Source organism: Lichenostomus cassidix, chromosome 1 (assembly GCF_008360975.1).
Source record: "Lichenostomus cassidix isolate B80296 chromosome 1, HeHo_3.0, whole genome shotgun sequence".
Classification (NCBI taxonomy): domain Eukaryota; kingdom Metazoa; phylum Chordata; class Aves; order Passeriformes; family Meliphagidae; genus Lichenostomus; species Lichenostomus cassidix.
Window position 1 is genome coordinate 62330427 of NC_139479.1, and position 21387 is coordinate 62351813.

The 21387-nt window shown below is 35.4% G+C and overlaps 1 protein-coding gene and 1 long non-coding RNA gene across 18 annotated transcripts in view; one reads left to right on the forward strand and one right to left on the reverse strand.

Moving 5' to 3' along the window:
* LOC146444755 (uncharacterized) overlaps window positions 1-21387 on the reverse strand; it is a 75069-nt gene that overhangs the window by 43781 nt on the left and 9901 nt on the right. For all 3 annotated transcript variants that reach the window (XR_014852236.1, XR_014852235.1, XR_014852237.1), the window contains exon 2: window positions 3278-3325. This is a non-coding gene — a long non-coding RNA (uncharacterized LOC146444755). The remainder of the gene's footprint in view (window positions 1-3277; window positions 3326-21387) is intronic.
* Window positions 1-21387, forward strand: part of LOC146444756 (uncharacterized) — a 58799-nt gene that overhangs the window by 18932 nt on the left and 18480 nt on the right. For 3 of the 15 annotated variants that reach the window (XR_014852211.1, XR_014852213.1, XR_014852214.1), the window contains exons 7-11: window positions 1872-2107; window positions 6310-6539; window positions 7820-7881; window positions 9011-9102; window positions 13510-13660. The exons of 3 other annotated variants lie outside the window; for them this stretch is intronic. The gene's annotated coding sequence lies outside the window, so the exon portion shown is untranslated. Of the gene's footprint in view, window positions 1-207; window positions 321-570; window positions 1328-1871; window positions 2766-5536; window positions 6046-6309; window positions 6540-7819; window positions 7882-8201; window positions 8343-9010; window positions 9103-13509; window positions 13661-21387 lie in introns of those variants that run through there. 9 more of the 15 variants (XR_014852215.1, XR_014852217.1, XM_085060383.1 and 6 more) reach the window with 8 other exon arrangements.

Here is a 21387-nt window from a genome sequence, read left to right on the forward strand (position 1 = left end):
ATGGGTACTGAAGCAGTGATGGGGTGTATTGGTAGTTCTGTGGATAAGTGTAGGTGAATGAAGAGTTTGGTATAGGTATCAGAAGAGGGGTTTCAATAAGAAAGATCACAGTTGGATAAATGCACTGGGGTCAGTTGAAAGTCACTTTACTAGAGAACATGGCTACAGCTCTCTGTCTGACTCTAACTCACTCCACACTTGCCCTAGCCACTCCCTTACCTGTCTTCTGGAACCTCAGTTTCTCCTCCAGTTTCTGCACATGACCCTTTTAAGGGGGAAACCTACTATTCTTCTTACTCCAGGAAAAACTACATGCAAAGGTACAAAAGGACCTATAAACCTTGTGTATCTAAAGCTTGCTTTCTGTCCCACTATACTTTCTTCAGCCTCCTGCCTGTGGAGTTCTGCACTGCAGATGCAGACAGACAAATGAATCACAAAACAGAATCGTTTAGATTGAAAAAAAGCCCCCAAGATCATCAAGTTAACTGTAAACCTAACAGCAAAAGTCCACCACTAAACCATGTCCCTAAGTGTTGTGTCTACGTGTCTTTTAAATGCCCTGAACAGCCTGTTCTATTGCTTAACAACCTTGTCAGTGAAGAAATGTTTCCTAATATCCAATCTAAAGCTCCTCTGAAACAACTTGAAGCCATTTCCTCTTGTCCTGTCTCTGGTTGCCTAGGAGAAGAGCCTGACCCCCACCTGGCTACAGTCTTCTTTCTGGCAGTTGCAGTGATAAGGTCTCCCCTGAACCTCCTTTTCTCCAGGCTGAACAACCTCAGCTCCCTCAGCTGCTTCTCATAGGACTTGTGCTCCAGACCCTTCAGCAGCTCCATGGCCTTTCCCTGGTGCTCCAGCACTTCCATGTCCTTCTTGTAGCAAGGAGCCCCAGATGGAACACAGTATTGGCAGCATGGCCTCACCAGTGAATACAAAAGGATTCAAATGAGATGCTGTGGAAGTGCTGGGTGCAAATAGTAATGCTTCTCCTTGACAACAGTTTGCATCTTCTCCAAGCGGGACATATCCCATCATTTGAAATCTGCTGATCGTAGATGAAGTCATTTATTCCTTTCCCCCCTTCCTGTAGCACTCATAAGAATGTGATGGTGTTTTTTTCCATATGATGAGTTATGACTTTTAGAAAATGTTTGTCTTAGTAAACAGCTGATAAAAGTCTCAGATTTCTAAAGCCTGGCCCTTTAAATTTGTGTTTTTCTGTTATTGATGATCCTCCTAAATCAAATTAATTCAGGGGATTATTACGCCTTCTGGTGATAAATTGAAGCTTATGGACAGTGGGATTGCTTTTCTTAATTATTATTTTGCAGATCCCTAAAAAGTTGTTCATGAAGGCTAAAGAGTCTGCAGAAAGACTGAAAGCAATATTATAGGACATTCCCTTAAATGAAAGGTTTTCTTTAAATGCAGTGGGGTTTTTTGGCACAGATCTTTTCATAAGTCTTAAGCTTTTATTTAACAGTTTTCCTTCTTAGTATTGATTGTGATTGCATACTTATGTCTATGATTAAACTTAGCTAACAAAGTACATGATTTCTGCTCAAGTTTGGAACTCAGTAATTAATAATCCTGTCAACACATGACTATACAAATAGATTATGTACCAAGATCACCATAACAATAGTAAAAAAAAGCATACTTTGGGGGATGGCAGGGTTGGTTCTTTTGGGTTTTTTCCTAAGACGGTATGTTATTTCAATTTGATTGTAATAGAAAACTATTTTTGTGTTACTCTCTTGGTCAGTATCTATACTGGATATAGAGATCATTCTTTTGGTTAGTCAGTATTTGTCCCTAGAAATTGGCTTTACTTTTGTTGTTTGTCATATGTCATTTTATCTTGAAAGTCTGCAGAAGATCATGATTCCTGAGAAGTAACACCTTGAAGTTCTGGCACTATCTTCTACAAAGTAACTTACACTGAGCTGGCTTCCTGTTACTGTGTCAATGAAACATCAAATGTTGATACTATGTGTGAAACAACATTTGATATTATGGCTTTTAAGCTACTTGAAAAAATATTGCAAAGATGGATTTTGTGTTTACAAGACCTGGCATTTAAAAATTTATGTCATGGATGCAGGTAATAAATGTTGTTTTTAAATTGTTACAGGATAGAAAATACTTACAATTGTGTACAATATGCTAGTCTTAGCTCTAGATATTTTTATCTCCTAAGTATCTTACAATAAGGTGGTTATTAAGTATTTAAAGACATGAATAATTTGATTTGTTGAAGCATTGTGTGCATCATTTAGAATGGCTACTAAAGGAGAGAAGTGGACGTGCACTTCTCATAACAGCTAAACATGAAAATAAGCTATCAGAGATAATGATGTAGTTCAAATATGTAAAAATTGTGTTTTACTGTATGAGCATAGCTCTTTACTGAATGGTGATCTCATTCTAAGGTTACAGGGATCTAAATAGATTCATTGATGAACTTTATTCTAGTGTTTTTATATCTTTGATGGAAATAAGAGAACACAAACATGTAAAATTTAAGTTATTGGTCTTCAGCCATACTAAAAGCTAAAAGCTTTCAGAACTTGGTATTTAACTCCAGGATTGGATCCACAGCCCTTTTAAATTCTGGAATTTCAGAAATCATGAAGGTGAGTAGGAAAAAGCAAAGGAAGAAACTAAAACAGAGAGAAGGAAATTATTCTCCTTTACAGAGGGAAGGATGAAAAAAACTTAATGAGCATAGCAGAAATAAAAAGATGAAAGGGAGGAATCAGGTGAGTATTTACAGCAATATTTTGTATATAGTGCTCAGATGTGTCATGCTTTGTGCTTGCATGGAAAAGAGAGTGAGACTTCAGCTTTCTAACTGCTGTTCTGAGCTGTACTTTACTCACTGTGCATTTTTATTTTAGCACAGTCGCTTCTAAAGAAGGCTTTAAATTGGCTTTCAGGGCAATTTAATAAAAAAATTCATTATCCTGCTGAAATGATGACTGCCCCAATGTTTGTCTTCCCAAGTTAGCTCCTAAAAACCCCACTATTAGACGTGAAAAAATCAAAACCATTTAAAAATATATGTTTCTATTAATTCTAGTCACTAGTATTTGGGAAAAGGCACAAGCAGGCACCCAGTAACAGTTAAGAGTGTCAGAATTTGTGTGTAAGACATAATTATAATAGTGCTCAAACTGAAAATAAAAGTTGCTAATTAATTGTTACTCAGCAGGACTAGGCAAAAACAATCAATTCGTAACCAAAGATAGCTGTAGAACAATGGATTACTTACATTGGCATTCATTACAGGTTAGACATCAGTGTGGGTTTCATCCATAAGCTGTAATAAAATAAAATAAATTAAGAAATTAAAAAGAAAGTTTCATTCAGTAAATTTTTCATGGATGTGCTTAGTTTTTTCATGATTCCCATAAGTATGTATAGTATTAAAGCAAGAGTGTTTATTCAGGCAAATCACATATTTTTTAAACTGAGCAATTAACTAATATTCAGTGACTATAACTCGTCTTCATGAATTACTATGCAAAAAACCCATTTAACTACAGAGATAAGGATCTCCCATTTTCTTACATTGACTCTGTGGTACAGATAAAACATTTCAACTCTTCACCCAAGCAACACTCCAGTGAAACTGAGCCCTGAGCTAATGTATGGCAGAGTAACATCCTCTCTAAAACTGCCCCATTGCTGAAGGGGACAGAGTGAAAATGGGTGGAGCAGGGAGAGGTCTTATGGTGCCAGTTCACAATTAATTTTGGAATGGTAGCATCTACTTTTTGGAATGTAGTGTATTAATTTCTGCTGATAGAGATAGGTCAATGTAAAAACTATGCTATAAATTGCTGTGTGATAGGGTTCCCATTCCTGTGCCATGTGTGTGTCACTGGGCAACAGTTTTTAAGGGCACCCAGTAAAGATAGGAATACTGAAAAACTAACAGAGCTGTACTCTTAATATTCATTCTAAAAGTAAAGTGAAATTAAATGCAGATAAGACTTTCAGAAGTTCTAAATAAGAGACTTCTTGGTGTATTTTACAGTTAGCCCTTACTGTTATGTAGTTTTGCATTGATGTTACACAATTTCATATTGCATGTTAGATCATGTAAATTGTTCAGTGCAAAAATCACATTTCAATTATATTTAGATTTTAAAGATGTCTTTTTAATTCCATTGCAATTGACAACTCTGTGTTTTCCTCATGTAATAGGCAGTATTAAGATGACTGTATTCTAAAATAGTCATTAGTGGAAGACCACTACATGCATAGGTGTCCAAATGGGTATTAATTGTGCAGACCCAGGACTAGGTCTCTCAGAGTTCCTGTATTAACAAGGAAGTGCCAGTGGTGAACTGTCCCTTTGGTGTATTCCAGCCCCCAAATCACAGCCCAGGAGGAAATTTCACTTTCCCATCCTCTTGGATTATTTATGCTTTGATACTGCTGTTGTGTAAGCACACAGTCTTGATTTTGCGTCTGGGCTGGCAAGCTGGTGGAGGTGGGATGAAGAGGTTGTTTCCACAGGCCAGTTCCACACTGAAGGTTCCTGCACAGAGACTGGCCTGTATACCAATTTTAAAACCAGCCCTTCACCTATGACTCCTTTATTTAATTATAGTTCACTTAAAATAACCATTATAATATGTGTCCATGACCATGACACTGGATTTCAGCGTTTTTTCACAACAGTATTTACTGCATTTAGTAACAAATTACTGAAATATCAGCAGTGCCATTTTAAGTATCAAATAAGATATTTAATTAATTTGGTCTTAATGTTTGGAATAGAGAATCTCAGTGATATTAAGCTCAAATTTTTGTTTACAACAGATAAACTTGAAGCCCCAGTAGTACATAATTAGTTCTAATGGAAAAGGAAACTTCCTTTTATTTGTAGGTTTTGTGCTCAGTGTAGTGTGTACAAGTACTGTTCAGTAGTCAAAAATACTATGCAGCACAAACCTATTACATGTTCTGTGCAGATGAAAGTCATTAGTAAATTTTCTTTATTCAGATTAAAGGAAGCTGAAAATATGCTGAATCACTTATAAGTTTAATCCAGATGTTGTTATCTATAAATATTCAGCTTGAAGATAAGATGCTATGTTCATAAATACGTAGTGAATGTCACAAAATTAATTACATATTAAATATGTGATTCAGAGTCTAAGACTTAGACCTTAGGATGGGATGAATCGCCCTCTGGAGGTGCCCATTTTAGTTTGCTGACTTCACAGGAATCCTGCTCTGAACTGGCTAGTTCAAACTGAAAGTTAAGTGACTGGCCTGTCACCTTAATTGAGGAATAACGGAGCATTTCATACCATACTAGATCTCTTCTTTAGACCTCTGTAAGAATGGCTGCCTTGTTCCCCACCTTTTCTGTCAGTGTTCTTGTACTGTTTCTAATATGAATAAACACAATTGTTCCTGTTGCCATTTCCTGTATATTGTTTTTTCCTGTCCTTTTCAATCTTGTTATCTTATCTTTCCCTGTTATTTTTTTTTCTTTTTTTCTGACTCTTTATAGCTGCCATCCTTTCTGAAGCTTTTCACTTGCTACCTCTCTGACAATCCTACTTTCCATGTTGAAAGTATTGTCCTAACTTCTGATGTGGAAGATTGCTGACCCTTCCTTTGATGCTGATACCAGTATTTTCTTGACTGATAGTACTGTAATGAAGACATAGAAAAAGAAGAATATGGCACTCATGAATTTGTATATGGTTTGAATAGTCAAAATATATTGTTCTTCTGCCTTCATATAAAATGTGTTGGTTTCCCAATGTAATTGTGACTTAAAGATGTTTGTAGAAATGTAAAATCAAATGTGAAGAGTAAAAAATCCATATTAAAGATATATAAGTTTAATAAAATTCAGAATTGGTCTTTATTTTAACAACTGAGTCCTATATGGCTCACTTGCAAAAAGTGGGGTAGACTTGCAAAATTGTGTACTGGTAAAGTCTGACTTACTAAAAGGTGAAATTTCTTTTTCTGTACAGTAATTATTAAAAGGTCAAATTATTTTCTTTCTCACTCTGGTAGTATTTTCTTGATTTATACCTGTTAAAGATCTCTCCTTCTCTTGAGTTCTCTGTCTTCTCCCAGTTTTTTTTATTCCTTTTTTAAACCCAAATTTCTAGTTCCTTTCTACACTGGTCTCTTCCAACTCTTTTGGTCCAATACTGATCCCTTTTTTCTCAGATGTTTGCATCCATTTGCCTAGAATATTGCTTGAGCATTATCATATGTACTCAGAATATATTTCCTTCTAAATGCTGGATGGATCTGCTATTTTAGGACTTCAGTAAAGCAGAGAAGAAAAGTAACAATTCATGACAGCATTTAAAGATTTTTATGATACATGTGCCTTCAGAGGATCAAAGTACCTTGCTTCCTACATCAATGGAATAGAAACTATAGACAGAGATAAACATTCCTGTAAAAATAAAGACTTATGGTACTTGTTCAATATAGGAATGCTAACTTAAAAAGAGCATCTGAATGAAACCATGCTGTGTTCATAAATGGTATGGCAAAAGTTTCCAGTTTTGTTTGCATATAAAGAAATGTTATTGGAATGCTTTGTATTCATAGCAATATAAGGAGATAGAATTTTTTGAAAAAGACAAATAGAAGATATACATGCATAAAATCAGGAGAATTTTTGAAAATCATGCTCTGTTATCGCAATATTGAATAATAATTAAATGTTTTTTATGGGATAGATACCTACAGATTTTATTACTAAATGTTACTAAATGTTCATTAGATGAACATTTAATGAACTAAATTATACTAAATGGTATACTAAATGTTCATTAGATAATCTAAATTATTTGGATTGCAGTAAAAGAAATGCCATGGTAAAATATAAATAGTGATATTCAGAACTTTTGCTTTAGATGTGTAAAATATGATTCTGTAGCCTCTTCTGATACCTACAGTAATTTGCAAAAATCATAGCACTAATAATAGCAATATACTAGAAAATTATTGGAGGTGTGAGTGAGAATGTCATTTATGGTGCCCAGAAGTTTTTAACTAGTGTAGTTACATGCAGGACTTTGCATAATTTTGAGGCCATTAACAAAGCACCTTTGCCAGATTTGTGTACAGAGCATGAGGAGGACATTACAGACAATGATTAGAAAGCAGAAGAAAGTTGGAATTTCTAAAATGGTTACACCAATGAGGAATTTATTTCGAACATTAGAAGCAGCAAATTTTTTGCTAAAAGGAAGTTGTATCAACTGCAACTAATTTTGTAAAGACAAAGTATATGAAAATTATCCATAGAAAATGAAAGAATATTAAAAACTATGTAAAAACTGATGGTTTACTTTCTGGGCTATATCCTCAAATGATGGAAATTGAAAGCACACAGTTAAGTCACTGCTAGCTGCTGAAGATTTGTGCTTTCTATTAACAATATAATGCAATACAGATCCTGAAATAATCTGTGACTTAATATTCATATTCGTTTTACAGCAGAGTTGTTATGGAATAAGGCCTTGCTCATTATGAGAAATAATACAACTCTAACAGTGGCATATTATTGTTAGAAGGAAGTGTATCAAACTGACTTAGCACAGTTTTAGAAAATTAGTGTTGAGAGTATTGTATTGGTATAGCTTAAGTTATCAAACTATTGCTTTTTCAATAATATTACTAGTCTAAAATTTATACCTGCAGTTTGATGATAAAATTATTTTTACACTCAACTGTGCACTTTTGATTTGCAGTTTTTGCATGATAAAATCTCAGTTTACAAAATAATTTTAAATGTTTTTATTTTTAAATATGTTAGGAACAGTGAGGAAAACATAGCTGGAAGTGCTAACAAAGCAAGAAAGATTTTTCAGCAAATGAGTAAGTGTAACCATAGGGAAACATTTGCCCCAGAGGAGAATGAAGTTGAGTGAATTGCTACACTGAGATGTGAAAACATACTTAATCTATAAAGACCTGTATGAAATAATAATGAAAAAATAGGTCTTTCTGTTCATAAGCACAGTTTAGGTACAGGTAGTCTTGAGAGGTGCAGTACCACTACAAATTCCAAGAAATGTTCTTTGATTGCATTACAAACAAGACTGGCTAAGACATAAATAGAATATTACTATCTGTAGCTATATAAGTAATATAAGGTGAGGGAAACACCATTTATAAAACAACCACCCTGCTTGCAGATTCTGCAGATCACATGGCTGGCAGATGCAGAAATAATTTCACAAATGAAAATGGAAGATGCAAAATCCATTAAGATTGTTTTGAAGTTTTGATTTGTTTGACTTTCTCTAGGTTTATGAGGGTGTTTTTGTTTATCATACACACACACACACACACACACACACACACATATATTAAATTCATGTTATACATACATGTATTGCTATACATATGGAAATGTATGAAAATCTGTAAAAGGAATTTGAGTCACATGCAAGAAGTGCTTCAAAGTAGGTTACAGGAGGATATTTTTGTATAGTATTTAAAACAACTGGAAGAAGTAATGAGAGTTAATTCTCTACTGGATCTGATAGTGATCAGGAAAAAAAAGAGATACTAGATCTAAAATTAAGACCTTATGACCGTACAATACTTCTGGTTTAATAAAAAGTCCAGAAAAAGTGTAAACATCTTGTGAAAATTGTTGACAGAAAGGTAATGAGTTTGAAGAGTAATAGCAAAAAGGTGGTTCAGAGTAACATTGCAATGGAATAAGAGAAAGATTCCACTGTAAAAAAAAATGCTTAGTGAAGTATAAAGTTGGAGAAAAGGAAATGGAACTGGAAAGGGGAACGTTAAGCTTGCCATCATGCAGAGATAGAACAGAAAAAGAGCTCAGACCATGTGATGCTATCTAAGAAAGCCTAATTATCCACTTAATTAGTATAATTTTGCTAATATATTCTGAAAGTATGTGAAACTCTTAAACACAAGAAAGCAGATTTTTTCAAGTTTCTTGAGCAGCTTTTTTTTCTCTTTTTGCCAATAGAATAATACTGAATAAAAGGAAATCTAAGACCACTGTCTTCGAATCGGATCATTTATTTGAAAAGACAGTTGAAGAAACAGCTAACAAAAATGGTAATTGAAAATACAGAAAAGTATCTGAATATATGAAGGGGTCCAGATTCTGTACCCCTGTTCTGCTTGCTGGAGGTAGCACAAGGTAGCCAAGAATTTGCCTGCCCTGGGGAAGTCCCAGTCAGCCTAACGCTGCTCTGTTCTTCTCCCATGCCAACAGCTCACATCCTCTGTGCAGGTTTGGGAATGGCATCATATGAAGGTATCTCTCTACCAGCTTTTGACTGCATTTAATTTCTTAGGTCACATCTGTAGTAGAGAACAAAATGCACCACAACCCAGTCAAGAGCTGCTAGCAAATTACAGCTCACATTTGCCTGGCTAAGCCATCTGCCCTCCTGAGCCAGGGTAGCCTCATTTGAACTGCCTTTTAGAAGAATCCCTAACCCATGCTATTCCTCAAATGCTGCAGTATTTTACCTGAGTGCTTGTTGGCCTGGGCCAAAAGCATACCAAAGGGCAGGCTAACAGTTAAATGGCTTGGATTATCACATGGTAGAGCTCAAGTATGTGCCTGAGCCCTCTTTAGCTCAGTAACACAGATGTAACCTTAGGAACTACATCCAGTTGGCAGTAATTACAACTGTGCTAGCTTGCTCTAAATCAAAAATGCAATGGCATGAAAACCAGTAATCTTGCACACTACTATTTCTTGACCAATGTTAATTAATGTATTACATTTGGATATAATATATGACAATTAAAAGGGAAGGAACCATAGAAAATCTGAAAAACTGGCAAATTAAGAAAGTCAGAGGACAATAAAAGGGAAAACTACTATCTGATGTGGAAGTATTTTAAAATGGAAACTGGAAAGCCAGTTAGATGACTGAATATTCTTTTCAAGATAAGCAAGGTTACAATAAAGAAGTCAGTGTAGGACCATTTGGGTAAATAGACTTAGTTCATTATTAAAATGCAGTTAGGGTCCCTTCTATGTGGACTTCCTTGTAGGAAAAAAACCTGAAATGTAGTGCATTTACTTATAATGTTTTATTCTGAGACTTTTGAGAAGGCCCTGATGTTGAAGTGGGCATGCCTCAATATAAAATAGTCACCTCATCAGGCACATGATGGGATAAGGGCTCTACTGAATATTTATACAGTCAAAAAGAAAAAAAAAGGTATGCAATAATGTCTTGGAATTAGCAGAATATCTGTATTACTTGGACAGGTGTTCAGTATGTGATATAATTACTATTATGTTCCAGGTCACGTTTTGACTGTGAGGTCAGCAGTTATTTTCATGATAATTTCTAATTTTACAGGTTGTAGAAAACGATGTGAGGGAAAAAACTGCACAAAAAGGGAAAATAAAATTACTTTTGTAGACTACTTTGTGATCTGGTATTAACTGCTTAAGTCTGAAGACAGAAAATAAAAAGGCAAAGGAAAATGTGGCACATCAGACAATGCTAGAACATGCCCATTAACATTCAGTTGAGTATTTTCTTTTAAGTCACTTAAAGGTAAAGAGAGGAAATAAACTGCTCAAATAAAAGCAAATACAGATTCTGTATTTGTGGTCAGGTACCCTGGTGAGTGCTGAGGACATAAATGAAAGAAATTGGTCAAAATTTTAGTATGCTATAGATCAAAGGAAAATAGCCAGAGTTGGAGAAATAAGATTAGGAGTAGGGATTTGAAAACAGTTCTTAATAGGAAATTATTCTTAATGGAACACTGGTAAGAAAATAGACCATCATAACAGCTACTCAGAATAAATTTGCCTGTAGATTTAGTATTTGGAGAAGCAGTTCTGCAGAAATGCAGGCAGCTTTTCTGGAGGAACAAACTGGCTATTCTGGGTTTACCATATTGCATTTGACCAGATGTGCAACACAGTAGGGAACTGTGTTAGGAAAAATCCCTTTTGTAGTATGAATGTGTGATTCTGTACATTTGGCTTGCTTTACATCAGTAGGATTATGTTTTTGCCAAGAATGCAAACTACATTAAAAGAGGAAAGAGAATATAAATGAAGAATATAAGAAACTGGAATTAGATGCACATAGAGAATAACATAAAACAAATCTGTCACATATAGTACATACCTAGCTGGATTAAAAGAAGTTTTCTTTCTTATAATGACCTCGTATTTTGGAATTGCAAGTGAATTACATAAAATTACAATACTGTGATGCCCTTGAGTATAGTTATAGAAAATTACATGAAACAGCCAAACAAAATATTTGAAGTTATCCACTTCTCTCTGGAGTACATTATATATGCTAAACCTAATGTCTGAACTGCCAGAACTGGTAGTTCCTGTTTTCCTCAGGTAGTTCCTGAGGAAAAGAGTTGCTTCAAGACTTCTTTCAAAAGAGATTCTGAAAAATCTTACGGCAGGCAGTCTAGGTCTGCTAGGGAAGTCTTCATAGATTGCTTCTCTCTTAATTGTGGTTACATTCTGTGCCCATCTCTCTTGCTTAAATAATAACTTGTTGAGGGATTGTCTGTCTGTGTTTCCTGAGGAAGTGGGGGGACATAGTTTTTAAGAGCTGGTGGAAACTAAATTGAAGTATGGGAAGGAGGGCACGACTGCATTCAGGAATTTGTCTGAAAGGTAGAGGCTTTTCTGGAGATTGAGCTTGGGTGGCTCTGAGCAGGAGTGTAGTGCTGGGGGGAGTCCTTCAGCCAATTTACTCATTTAGCCTATTGAGAGCACACCTGGGTATCATGGATGTTTTGCATATGGATAGATTAACTAGATTACAAAGAACAACTGCTACATTTCAGAAATTCATTATGAAAGTACCCTATGAATAAACTGTATGAATAATAAAAAGCAAAACCAAACTGTAGAAACCACTTCTGAGAAGAACTTTCATATGTGATTATGGTATAGTTGCATAGTCTGCACAAGTGAAGTAGAGCAAAGAAATGGAAAATCTGGGCTAAATGTCATAAACTGCTCTGAAGTTTATCACTTCTTTCCCCCTCCCCCCACCCGCCCTGGCCACTTTCTTTCCAAGAAAATAATTTGAAGATCCCTGGAATAAACTGTCTGTGGTTAAAAAAAAGTAAAGAGATTGGATTCTCTAAAGGCAAGCATTTGGGAATAAATGTGAATAGAGATAGTTGCTGCAAAATTGATCTGTTATTATCTTACATGCTTTGTTTTACTTTTCTTGGTCCACAATATTTCTTCTTCATTCAGGATAAACTCATTGAAAAGAATACAAAACATGATCTATATTTACCACAAACTAGTAATTGGGCAATCATCAAAAAGAGATTCCTAGTGTACTTCAACCAGCAGCATCCTTCTAACTCTGTTTCAGCAGACATTACCTATTTTGAGACAATAGACATACAGGCTTTGAGTCAAATTTCCCTTCTATTATGCTTGATTCTCAAAGAAAAACTAGATTTGTGCCTGTTTGTCCATCCATCCATCTGCTTATTTATTAAGAATATTATAATTCTTGTTTTAGCTGTTACCTGTAAAACTAAGAAAATATACAAAATCCCTGGTTTATGCAGTTCTTTGAAGTAAAGGAAAGAAAAAGTTAATTACTCTGTATTCAAAGAAAAGAGTTGTTGCCAATTTCCAAAAAAAGTTACCGAAGAGATGTAGTGACATATTTTGTTTGAAGGGTCTGTGAGGCCTACTGCTCTGCAGTACCATAAAATTTCAAGTAACATTGATACTACCTAGTTTTACAGATGAAGTGAAATCAAAGAACACGCATGCAAAATAGCCAGAATAAAAATCAGTGAATAAAATTATTTGATATCATCTGTGTTAAAGTCTAAAAAAGGAAAATTATTTAAATTTTCAGGTGAAGGGGAGTCCATTGGAGAACACATGAGTGAAAAGGTTTTTGCAAAGTAAGGTTGATAAGGCATGTTTCAAAAAAGTTGTGTTTGTTTGGTCTAGAGAAGAGAAGATTGGGGAAAATAATAGGACATCTGAAGATTGTTGGAAGAAGATGGTCACTAATGGTCTTTTGTACTCCCTTGTGGAAGGACAAGAAAAAGTTACCTGAATTTACAGTAAAAAAGAACAGACTACATATTTGGAAAATCCTTTTGAGTACAAGGACAGTTAAAGACTTGGACCAAATTCTCTGGCGATGCTGCAGCATCTTCCTCACCAACAATTTAGGACAGATTAGACAAAATGTTTCTCTCATCATAATGCTCTTGCATCTATTTTCTTTCATAATTGTTGGCTCCACACAATAAATAACCCATAATATTAAGTTGTAACTTGAAAAATAAATTTTGAATGTGGAGATGAAATTGTGTAGTCTAAGTACATGATAAATCATCACAAATGCAGGTATCTTTTTTTTCCTGATAGATATATTCTTGAATCTTGTAAGCCTTTGTATGTTTTTTTTTAAAACTTATTTAATTTTAAAGTATATTTGTATATTTATGTATAATTTCTATTTACAGATCATCAATAAGGATAAAGCATATTACCTGTCATGCAAGCAGTGCTATTATTCTTTTTGTGCTGCTCGGTTCTGTGGTCAGAAAGCTGATTACAGCATTGCCAATGCCCTTTTTTCTTGTCTTCTAATTCTCTCTAGCACATGCTCTTCAGGTATGTATAGCTTTGTAGGTATTTCAGGGAAATATTCGGAATTCAAAACACATGTAGTTTCTTTTAAGTCACATATAGATAACTAGGTTTTACTATTTGACAGAATATCTGAACAAGTCTGATTCCTAAACAAAACCAGAACTTTGATAGTGAATTTTACTTTCTGTGGTTAACAGGCTAATTTTACAGTGATAAATAAAGTCTGTTAGTAATAAAAATGAAACCTAGTATCTATACTGTGATGATGGAACCCCAAAGTGAAATTAGTTAGTGATATTAGAAAGTATCTCTTGTATTTCTGCTCCAAACCTCAAGTTATTTTATTTTCCTGTACTAAAAAACAGTATTAAAGAAAATGTATGGTTCAGGTTACCAACATTCATGGCCTTGATTAAAATGAGAATAACCCATGTATATGCTTTTGTTAGAGCATAAGATATGTAACATAAGAGCAAGAACATTGAAGGAATGAAGATCATTTGACTATCCAGAATATTGACTGAATTCAATCTATTCAGAATACTGGCTAGCATGTCTGTTCTCTCTTAGAAATTCAACTTGAAGGATGATGAGAAAACTATTAATAATTATTACTGTTGTAATCTTTTAGATGCTTGAGGACTTATGTGTTCATATCAAACAGTAATAAAAGTCTTCAAATTAAAGTGTTCATCTTCCAATGGATTTTCTTGTACTGGGTCTGCAACAGGAAAGGCTGTGAACATTTGCAAACAGACATATTATTCTACCCTCTTCCCTCAAATCGTGTTAGAAAAGTTTCAGTTATTAGAAGCAGCTGTATTAAAAATGTGAATATTGTACAAAGAATCAAGCTTTCACTCAGTTAAGATCTCAGAGAGGAAGTAAGAAAAGTAGCACCCCTTCCCTTTTGTGGCTCATTGTATCTTGTTATCTTGATAAGGAACCAAGGGGTTCCAGTATGACTTTTTTGTTTAATACTGCACTTGAACTATTTAGATTTACCTGGCTTTGGTTTATAGTTTGTTGGTTGTTTTGTCGTTGTTGTTGTTTCTTTTTAAAGTAGGAGGCATCTGCTTATGCTATTTGAGAATTAACTTAGAAAGAGACCACCAAAGTCTTAATTAAAACCTTTGAAATACAAGCCAATCTGAAGAAAAATTGTTGTCAACTTGAATAGAATTATTCAAGAATATGACTGACATAACACTTCATCTTTATATTAATACAGTTTATATGGAAGAGAAACAGTATAGGTCAGAGAAGTTTTTAGAGGAGCATGCCTAGCAAATAACTTTAGAATGTTTAACTTACACTTTTTTACAACTACAAGAAAATGTAATTCCTAGATAGAAGTGAATACTGCTTTAAAAAGGCCTCTGAATGTTGTGTGACTTGACTTCTCATGTGAGTAATTTATGATCCAAGGTGTTTCATGAAGAGAGAACAATGGTTTTAAATTGCAAGATGTCTTAATCAATTGAACAAGTTGAGAAAAAGAAAAAAAAATACTAAAGCTCCCTTTACTTACATTTGAAACCTATGGTTGTCTGGTTTTACTTGTGAGAACTTGCTTCTCAACATGTATATTAATTTAATAATTTATGTAATGAAACATTCACTTCTACAGTTTGAATTTGCAAATGCAAATGATGTTCTTTAAGCTTTCCACTTAATATTTTATTGAACAGTTAAAACAAAATGCTGACTAAAGGAAGTATTTATTTAACCAGAGGGGATTTATTATGATGACAAATTTATTTTTCCTGCATATCTTCAGAGACCCAGCAAAGCTACTGTAGAAATCAATCCCCAGCAAGATGACTGTATCTATTTTGGATAGTACGGTACTCAGAAACATGCAGAGTTAATAGTATATAGATGGATCTAGCCCCCATTTTGAAAGGTGATAATGAAACTATCATTTAATAATTTTGAAAATATTACTTACAGATTAAATAAGGACATCCAAAACCAGAATAATTAAAGGGTGGTTAGGAAGAAAAAATATATGCAGTTTGATTAAGTGAGGTAAACAGGCACATACAAGGAAATTGGAATGATATAATATTTATTTAGTTTGGCAGAAGAATATATGATTTGAGGTAGTATTGGGAGAACATGGTGTGCAGTTATTCTGAGTTATTCTATTTTAGCAGACTTAATAATGTAATGTAATCCCCTTATTTAACATAACCATAGTTGGACTGAACAAAGCAGTACAAACTGTACATCAGAAAGATATAGGTTGGAGAGTGTTAATATTTAGAAGTGTGAATGCTTTTTGGCCAATTTGGAAAAATAAATAAGAAAATGTCAGAATTAAGAAAAATATTATATTTGGAGAACTAGAAATTGCAGTTCTATGCAGTTTTGGGGTCTCCAGACTAGTAGTGTGAGGTACAGCAACAACATGAAGAGATAGTTGCTTTATTAATGCAGTTTGTGTGTATGTTAGTTTGTATAGCCCAGTTTTCCATCTAAGTTGGCCAAAGCATAGAGAGCTACTTTAATTGCCCAGTTTTTATCAAGAACATGAATAACTTTTCTGGGATGCTCTTGGATGCTTCTTTGAGTGGTTGTGTAGATGTGTTTCATTGCTGGTGTTCATGTGCCCTGTGAGTTCAAAGACAAATTATTTTAACAAAAAGGTCCATTAAATGGTATCAGCAGATACTTGAAGCACCCTCATATCCCCTGACCTCAGGGCATTAAATAGCCCTGTGAATACAAACATGGATGATTTCATTATTTCCATCATATCACAGAGATGGAAATAATGCAGTACATGTACTGTGTGATTTACTTAACTTTAGTTGTAATAGTGTAATTAATTTCATACGATAAATTAAGTCCCCTTATGACCATTAGCAAAATACAGTGTGAGTTAACATACTAGATATACCTCTTTGTATGTGGATAAAGGAGTCAAAGATTACTGCTGTTTAAGGTTTTCCCTAGTGTGTGATTCTTCAGAGAGCAACATATCCCATAGTAGCATTTCCTCTTTCTAAGAGGAAATATACAGCAGGAAAGCAGGGGGAGAAGAGTTCCCTTAAACAGAGATCAGTTTATATTTAAATTCTACGAGTGAAGCTATAGTTATGATTTAAGACAGTGTCTCTTGTTCAGTGTCTGAAAAGCTGGGATTCTGATCTGGGAAATATCCATTAGCAGGGTCCACTTGTATTGGCAGGGAAGTCTGATGGAGGCAAGTGAAGTGATTCTCTGTACAAGTTCCTGCCCATGCATGTAGAAGGGATAAAAAATTCATCAGCAATATGACATGTCTTTGGTTCATGTATTTTAAAGTTCAGGTCCTGAAAGAACTAATTTTATTACTTGCATACTGTCTGCAGGGACCTTGATAGTGGCTGGCTTTGTTTTAAATGCCTTATGTATTTATAGCCCCAATAGTAGTGATTGTCTTTGTACTTCAATACCGTGTCATACATAGTGCTGAGTGACTTGTTGGCCTCATGGCTTTTCTCTCTCTTATTCTCTAACAAGCTGTCCATCTTATTAGAAACAATAAACACCAGAAATAGGGTGCCTTCTATGACTGACTGCAGAAGCAAATGTACCATTACAAATCGGTGACAGAGCCTTCTGTCTCTACAGGAAGGGTAAGAGGGCTAGCAGTTCAATGTCACTATCAGTGCCTCAGCAATTTCTTTTGCTATTTCAAATTCAGATTGGAGTAGTATCCATAATCTCCTAACCAATCACTAATCCTCAGGGATTTTGAACTGCCAGCCTGCAAGATGTCTATTTTTACATAGGGATCCATGTAGCAGAGAAAGGACATTAGATTCCTCATGGGAACTCTGGATTACATTACAGAGTGCTACCCTTGAGTCTTTGTCATGAACCAAGCAGGAATTTTCTGTTGACTTGGTGTCTGCCCTGCCTCCTACCAGAAAAATTAGCCATCACCACAGCCTGCTTCAGAAGATAAAAGCACTGAGGTGTAGTACCACCATAGATCGTTGATTCAGTTCACACAGGTCTAAAACTATATGATCAACAATTTTCAGACTTAGAAAAAAACCATCAATTTAAAACATTTTGTTATGGTTTTACTGTTATACATCATATTATCAAGAGCTTTTTACTTCCCAGAGGAGAGATTGTAGACAGCATCAGGTCAATTAAATCAGCCTTTAGGTCATCTTTCAAGATCAGTAAAAACATCTCAGCATTTATAGTCTGTCCCAAAACATTTTGTACGTTATCTACATTCTGCACTGAAAGCACAGCCTTGCAATGACCTGGTACTTGCTGCATCAGATGTCTGGGGTACAAAATAAATCCTCTCCTCATTAAACTTTGAACAAACAATACTCATTACAGTGTCGCCTTCATACCTTGATGTACCAAGGGTCTGAGTGACAGACAGATCTCTTCAGAGATAGGAATTTGCTCACATTCAAAATCTTTGTGATTTCAGGAGATGCTTTCTCTCCATATAAATATTTCAGAGTCAGTACTCTCTGCCTTGAACAATAAACAAATTTGAGCTTGTTTTTTTAGGGATTTCCCAAACAAGTACCAATAGTCAACATGATAATTAATTATATGTTTTTGTCAACAAGCCAGTGAGGGGCAAGACCATCCTCAGGAAATTTTATGTGACATACAGCTCTAAGTTAAGCCAGTCAGTACCAGGAAGCATTTGTGGTTAGAGCTGATAACGTTAGAGCCTTGAGCCTTTCTAACCTTCAGCATATCTAGCCATCATAGCAGGGAGTCATCAACACCAACCTGTCTTCCAGAGTCACATTTTTCAAATGGGGACATCTAAATGTGTGCTTGTTCATAACAGATACAAATAGGTGCCCTGTTCTAACTAGAGGGATGCTGAGAGCTCCTAACAAAATGCATTGTTTACCTGTTTATAACATGGAGTTTGTGTGCCTTTTTAAAAAATCTTTCTTTGGGTCTTGTGAAACTTTCAGTGCATTCTCTTTACCTGCTTAGCCAGACATACTCTTCCAAAATAATAATCAGATCCTGTAGCCAAACCCGGTATGATTATAGCTGATAGACAGGGCGTTGCCTAGGTGAAATCTGCTGACAGAAACTATTTTGCAACAGTACAGATCATCTTGTGTCAAATAGAGTCACTTTAACTAGAGTTACTCACAAACCTGAATGAAAAGACTTTCTGTTTGAGTATCCTGGCATGGTCAGTCTCCCTTAGCCTCTTCTACTTCAATAGTACAGGACTGTTTAATAACTTTGACACTAAGTGGAGTTTACGTCATTTCTCTAATTACATTTTTCTGCAATAGCTGCTTATCTTCTTCTGTACAGTAACACAATATACTTTAACTTGTAGTAAGATTCAGGAAAGATTTTTGTTTGTGTTTTTACCTAACAATGGAGACCTGTCGTAGCTGTCCGTATAATTTTTTGCTAATAGAAACTGTGCTTTCCTGTCTGCTTGAGAAATATTTCTGTGTCTTGTAAAACACATGGCAGGGAAAATGGGAGTATAGTGCATGGGTTATGAATCTCCTACTGAAATAATAGGAAACTCTCACAAGATTCTGCTGTTTTTATAATGATGTTAACTGTGCTCACTTTAGGTCTACTCTAGAAACAATGCCCCCCTGCTTTAGAGAAGGCTTGAACTACTTTAGCTTCAGTTTTCTGCTTCAAATTTTAGATAAAGTTGGCTTTTATTCCTTGAGCTTTAATTATTAGCAAGTAATTTTCTTGGAATGGGGCTGATTTCTGTGGATTGGCAAATTTTCTTCTCTTTATTTCCACTCCCTACTATTCTTTTAGATTCTGCTTGCAGGAAGACCAGCAGGGTTTTAGGAGCACAATATGCATGACTGCATCTTTTCCTCTAATGCATCTTCCCTAACAGTGGAAAAGAATGGCTCTCTCAGAATGTGCTCATCTAAGCTTCCAGTTCCCCAGGATCTTGGAAGGACTTCTTTGCAATAGCAGCTTCAGCATCTGCCACAGATAGCAGGCAGACTGGTGGTTGATTGGCAGAGCTAAGAAGAAATAGATTTCCAGCCCAGAGGCAATGCAGTCTTCTTTAGAGACTGGAACTACAGCACCCCTCTAACAAACAGCAGAATTTGCTTTTCAAAACAGCAATAAATGTTTTAAAATCACAAACAAAAAGGATGGACAGAGATCAACTTTTCACCTTCTCAATTAGTAAAAAAATAAGGGTGCATCAGAGGACACTAGCAGTAGGCAAGTTCAAAGCAAGTATTACAATGAATTATATTACTTTATATGTTCGTGAGTATTATACTTACAACATTCTTTGACTGAAGACAGTACGGAATAAAGAAGTTCACAACAATCTAAGGAGAGACTGCACAAGGGCCCCTGAAGAGATCTAGTGAAGGTCACTGACTGGACAAACCACATCAGGTTCAGGAAACTCCAAGCTAAAACAAAGTTGGATGGTGGAATCTAGGGGCATTATCAAATGTGCTTGTCCTGATCCTGCTGTTCACTGAGAGAATATTTGGATAAGAATTGGCTTATGTCAGCTGTTGAATATAGGTAAATGGGCTGAGTGTATGCCTGGCCTGAACCAGTCTGACCTCTCTAGTATGCTTAAAACAAAGTTTGTTTATGTATCATGACCTATTCACAGTCTTTGCAAAACTGAAACAAAATACTTTCAGGACCTTCCCCTCTTTATATTCAATCAACTAAAGTCAATCTCAGTCATTCTCATTACTGCACACTCAGCTTTGCTAACTTCACAGTCTGTAGTATTTCAAAGATTTTATAACATATGTTAATGAAATGCCTCTGCCTCTCCTCTTTCTTCTCACTTAGTCTTGTCCTTACTTGAATCAAACTTTATTAATCTTTTTCTCTCTAGAAACTTGTTGCTACCATTGTAATTCTGAGTAGTGACTTTCCTTGTTCCTCATAGGGGCTTTCAGATTCTCTTTATTACAGAGAGGAAATCTTTGAGCCTGCCAAAGAAAAGAGCAAGAAAAGTAGTAGAAAATCCATGGGATAGTGTTGTTTCCATCACAGTAATTTGGGAGGAGGAGGATTTTCATTCTGATCCTTCTTAAGAGAATAGATGAAATCCACAGATCTGTGATACCAAATCTGTAAGTCATATTCCAAAACACAGCAAGCCAGGTTCACAGCCTTAGGAAATTCTCAGAAATAATTTGCTTCTCTTCCTTTAAACTTGGGAAGTTGTTCTGACAGTAGGTTTACCCTTCTAAGTCACTTTGTAAGGACAAGGAAGTTTACTGGGAAGTCTCTATTTTTAGTAGAGATTAAGATGGTAATTTCTTGTGTTCAGGTCCCAGGTTAGCCCAAAGTCCGTCCAGTTTTCAGTAAATAGGCATAGGTGCAGCTATAGCTTGAAGAGGAGTAGGATGGATGGAGAAACAGGGAAGGATTTAGAGCTCTTCATAACATCCTTTCACCCTTTCCCTCCTGCTGCTGATAAATCTGTACCTGAACAGCCACTGCATTAAAGAAAAAGCCTATCCTCTTTGGCTTCTTACTTCTAACGCCTCAGGTATTGAGGAAAGCAAGGCAAACCTCTATGCCAGGGCTCTGTCTCTTTAACTTTGTATGTACACCAGCAGGCACAGTAGGGACCCATTCTGGTTTCAACATGCTATAGTCTAAATGGCTAAAAGAGAAAGGAGGGAATTCACATTTTCTGTTACTTGTGTGGCCTTCTGGAACGATTACTCTGTGTTTAATGAGTTCTCTATGTATGCTTTCTTTAAATT